Below are 5727 nucleotides of genomic sequence, written 5' to 3'. Positions count from 1 at the left end.
CAAGCCGTCAAAAGGACTCAATTTGATTAATGTTGAAGCATCCACAAAAGGAAAGAATTTAATGCGAAGCTCATGCAAAGGGTTTTCAAGCATGCGAAAGCTGGCGGAGGTGATGTTAAAGTAGTGGGTAATTATTATCTCGTACCCTCACACGAAGTTACTGCTTTCTTTTAAAAACTCATGTAATTACCTCCAAAGTCTATTATCATGCGAGAAGCTGGTATAGATGGGGAGTTGTTAAGGAAATATGAGAGATTTTTTGGGTTTTTGGCGAAGAACAGGTGAGAATTTGACAATCCTGTTTGCTCTGCAACTATATTCGTTTCTAGATTTGTCTGTTTAGTCTCTGCATTTTTTTACATTATCATGAGGACGGTCTTGCATTTTTTGGGTAATACTTCTGGTTTGGAATGCAAGAGACCAGTTATATGTGACACTGATCTACGAGGGGTAAAGATAGAAAGCCTGCAGACCAAGTTCTTAGAATATTCTAATGAAAATAATGGGTGCATGGAAGTGTTAACTAGTGGGTTGATAAAGGCCGCAGCATTCCCCCCATCATTTGTAAGCCCTAAAATTTTGCAGTTGTGTATAGATCACTATGATGTGAGGAGAAAAAGTATTCTGAGCGAAGATGGCACCCCTGTTCTTTCCATTTCAAGAGAAATTGTTGCCTCAGTCCTGCGTCTAATGACTAATACTTTTGCAGTGTTTTCACCTACCCAAGCCTTGGCTGAATACCAGGCGAATCCTAATACATTTCGAAATACCTTAGCTAGGAAATGGACTGAAGTCAATTATGGGGGTGGGTCTAGGCTGCCGAAAGTCATTAAAAAAGATCACATGCAACCTCACATTCATGACTTAGTCGTAATGTTGCATCGTGTGAAGGGTTCAACAGATGTTTCTCTCTTTGAGGAATGGATGTTTAGATATATAGAAATTGTTTTGAAGGGTGAGAAATGGATGGATTGGGCATAAATCATTGCTACCTCTTTGAGGACGCAATTGAGGCGTGCCAAAGAGTTTCGTGAAGATTTCTACATGGCCTCCTATCTGACCTATTATATTGCATGTACTTGCGACCTCACCCCTTTGCCTCATGGTACTTGGAATGAAGAAATGTGTGTGTTTCAGTATTGCCCTCTATTGCAGAGAGATAATGTCTTAGAAGATTTTTGCAAGGTTCATGATGTGCTTTTGGATAATGTCCATATGTCTTTGAAAAAGATGAAGATGCCAAGGCTCTCCATAGAAGCTCAAAAGTTAGTACTGCAATATGGGAGCTTCTATATACAGTTTCCTAGGTTCACATACTTAAGAGTTGGAGGTTTTGAAGAAGAACCTATGAAGTTACCTAGGTATGCCCTGGATTGTTTCATTTTGGCCGAATTATGCAGACAACTCTTTTCTGTTGTGAAAGACAATCTGCCAAAACAGAACTGGAAGTTACTTTTTCCCATTGAATTGAGTTCATTTGTCTATAGTAGCATGGATGATGGTTCCATCATTGGGAGCAATTTACTAGGTTTCAATTTTGGTTTCTATCACGGAAGGAGGGATTTTGATAGTAAAGGCTATGCAATTGAGACTCTTGGCCTAGAAATGCATCCTCCGACGGTTTCATATTTAGAAGATATTTGGGAAGATTGCATAAATGAAGAAGTGCTATAGAAAGATCATACCAGGCTGACCCTTCAACAAATCAAAGCTTTCAAATTGAAGTTCAATGTAGAAGGGATAATGGATGATGGCCTTAATCTAATTGAACCTAGCTAGAAAGAGTCAGATGAAGCAAGGTTCTTGGCAGTAGATTGGTTCAAAGAAGAGGAAGATGACATTAATAGAAGAATAAGATTCATCCTTACCTATACAGATGATTGGTTTCAACAGAGAGCTAACAGGAGTATCAGAGAGCCTCCTATTGAAGTAACTTCTTCTCCTGAATTTTTTCAATCTGATATTTCCTCTCCCCCTGTTGTAGGTGACATAGTCATTCAAACAAAGAAAGAAAAATCTCATCTCCAGCCACAAACAACGGCCCCCAGGACAAGATCTCACTCCAGATCTAAAACTCTAGAATAGGTTGAGGACCGAAAGACTGAAATGGCATCTCAAGGCCCAGACTTGGGTGAGGAATTGGAGCCATCTAATAGTGGAGGTGGGGATGTCCAATTTAAAGAAACCCCCAAGACAAACCAGCTTAGATTCTTGACTTCGATCAGGGCCAGCAGGCCCTGCCATTCCCTCCTGGCTCTCGAATTCAATCAACAAGAAAAGAAACCTACAACCTGTGATTACGCCAGTTAAGGACATTGCCACAAGATATGCTACGAAAGGTTCAAAGGCCAAGAAAATGAAAAAGGATGCCCAGTTGGTAAAGGACCCCCAAATTGGGAAGATAACTGCGAAGGTGGCCACTTATACATAGAAGCAAGATTCTGCAGAAATCGAGGAGGAAGGACTGAAGGTCACTTCCATTGATCTGGGGACTATAAATAGGAGCACTGGCAACAAATTTTTCAAGTTTTTTGCCGATCATATGCTCACACAATCAGAAAAGGACAACAGAGAAAAGAAGGAGCTGAAAGCTATGGTGACTTCCATGGCTGAGTACATCGATTCCTTGGTAAATCTTGGAGTTGTGCCAATCATCCAGTTGCTGCAACCCTTCAATCCCAACTCTGCAGAAAGCCAACTGCTGGCAAGATAGGTGCAAAGGGGGAAGCTCTTGATGGAGGCCATGGGAGTCTGGGTGAACAACATAATTCAGGAAGGTAACGAATTTATTTCAAAATTTACAAATGTCTATGCAGAAGGAGAAGCACTGTCAGGGGATATTCAAACGTTAGTACCTGTATGGGAAATAGAGTTATCACGATGCCAAGCCTTGGTTTCCCAGGGGACAGAGATAGAAAGCTTCGGCGTCCTTAAGTTCTTGGGTGAAAACCCTATGAAAACCATAGACCAGCGCATCCTATTCGTCCTGAAGAATAACATGAGCTGGAAGGAAACGGTCTACAGGGAAGCAATTAAAGAAATCCAGAGCATTAAGAGCAAGATTACTAACGTGCATGAGGAACTTATTAAGGACATGAATATAGTAAACCCAATGGGCATCCTGCAGTTTGATGAGAAAAACATGGACGCAGATGTCATGTCCCCAATTTTCTGGTGACAATTCAATTTAATTAATTTAATTAATGGTTGTTCAAGGATGACTAATTAGTTATTTTAATTAAATAAATAAATATTAAAAGATGACCTTGTATTTAATAAAGTGACTTTAGTATTTAATAAAGTTACTTGGAGTATTTAATAAAGTCACTGGAGGGATAAGATCAAAAAGGTTCTAGAAGTCTCTGGAGAGGATGGAGAAAAGAATAAATAGGCACCCCAGGGCTCCATTCGAATCAAGCTGTTGATTATTTCTCTTTGTATTTTCAGATTGTGATTCAATTACGGGTGCGTTGTGGAAACCTAGGGTTTCGACAATTGACACAGTTGGCCATTGAGAACGATAACTCTCAATTGGTACGCAATTTTGAGGGTGTGAAATATCATCTGAATTATTGCAGATTGGAGGTGACATTCAATCATTTCATCAGGGACAAATCTGTGGCCTAAGGCCAAATCTTGCGATTCATTGATCATTGGAGGTTTAGTTAGAAAGGGATTAACTAACTGCAGTATTAGAGGAAATTCAGAAGGAAGTCGGGAATAAAGTTTAAAGAGACAAGGATCCGATTCAGAACAACAGGAGATCCAAATCACCATTACAGAATCCCAGGGTAGCATCAATATCAGATCCGACTCCATCAGACGACGTCAATTCCAGCGGGTGTCGAAGGGAAGTTTTGTGGACAGCGTTCCATCCGCTGAGGCGACAACAACATTAACGTGGGAAAAGGAAATGGAGGGTTAGTTTCTTCTCACCAGTGGGCCGCGCATTGAGTTTAATCTCTGTAATTCCGCGCAGGTCAAAATGGTGACAGCAGCTTGTTACAGTCGTCCATACTTAGTGGTCTTTCATAAACTAGGAGCGGTCTCTTTCCCGTGTCCAAGGAGGAATATTTGCTTAGGCTAGATGATGTAGCAAACAACTTAAATGTTGAGGAGTTGCCAAGTCCCTCCGAACTGAACTGCTTGGAGGAAATCGAGATCCGGTCTTGTGAGGAGCTGCAGAACATCGGGCTGCCCACAACACTCTCCAAATTAGGTATATTCGGATGTACAGTTGCAAGGGATAGCAGGAACTGCCGCTCTTATAAAGCTTACACAGCTGTGCATTGCCGAGCGCCCTGCGCTTGAGTTGCCCTGTCTAGGCAGACTGATCTGTGAAGACTCTTGTAAGAATCTACAGAACATTAATCAGCGGCTGAAGAGTTACATGTACCTGAATATACAGGACTGAGTAATTGCAGCAACATGGTATTTCGTCGATAGGTGGAAGAGTTTGCCAAGGCGTACGTGTCTGACCGGTAAAGCAGTGGATGGAGCGGAGTCGTCTTCAAATGAGCATCGGTTCTATAGCCGATGAAAATTTGTGCCACGGCAGAGGAAGAAATGGTCCATTTACTAGCGGGACATGACCACGTATTCTGATCTTTCTTTGGCAGATTATATAGAGGAGAGACGGCACCACATCCTGTCCATTGGGTGATGACTCTGAATTGAATCCTGTTATCCGATCACCAGGTTCTTCATTGCTCAGTTGTAATTCTTTTAAACTTTGTTATTCTTCAATTTGATTGTTAAAAAATACAAGGGTGTTGTATCTCTTGCAAATTCGTCTTTCATAAGGGTTAGCCTTGTCTCATATGTTTGATGAGTAACTACTCTTTAGTATTGTTACTTTAGTGTCTTATTAGTAAGGTTCACTCAATGGTATCTAAGTTTGACTGCAAACGGCTTGACAAAATGTCGGAATCTTGAGGTAATAAGTTTATTCTGAAGTATAAAGAGTTATTTTTGGTGCTTAAAGGGTCGATAATCCGTTGGGGTTATTACAGTGGTATCAGAGTGGTTTTCTTGCCATCCTGTGGGGTGAGAACCGAATTACATGAGTGATCAGCGCTTTACTTCAAACAAGATGGACAGGTACAGCACAAAGTCTCCAAGGACACAATCTCAGACAAGTAATAGACAGAGTATTCAGAGTCAAAAATGTGGAAAGGAGGACTATTCAGGTATTCGGGACGAGCTCAGAAAGATCAAACATAACATGTCTGAACTGTTGGTTAAACAGCACCGTATGCTTGACAGGTTGTCCGTCCCAGCTAAGGTGAGTAAATCAACTGGATTTCATTTTGGAAAATCTTCTCACGAAGCATTGACAGATACAATGAGAGATTCTACTAGGAACCTTAATGAGGAGTTCGAGAAACAAGTGTGCAACCGGTCAGAGGTTTCAGTTCGGTCACAGGAAAAAGCAGTGAAGGACATTACGCTGATAGATAGTAACTGTCAACTTGACACTCAAGTTAAGACAGTTGAATGCGAGCTTTCCGAAGGTGATGTCTCATGTACTCAAGGTAGTTTGGTTCCAACAAGTAATGATTTCAGTGAAGTGAGTTCAGATGATGAAGATGTCATTGTGCATGGTGATGAGATACCTGGTGAAAATGAGCAGACATCGAGCATTTATGATTTTGCTGACAGAGAGTACCAGGCTCAGTTAGATGCTTCGTCACATGAGGATGAGAATCGCAGTACTTCACATGATTT

The sequence above is a fragment of the Cupressus sempervirens genome, chromosome 9 (assembly GCF_028749045.1).
Source record: "Cupressus sempervirens isolate cs-2001-9-10 chromosome 9, ASM2874904v1, whole genome shotgun sequence".
NCBI lineage: Eukaryota > Viridiplantae > Streptophyta > Pinopsida > Cupressales > Cupressaceae > Cupressus > Cupressus sempervirens.
This window is presented reverse-complemented; position numbering follows the sequence as displayed.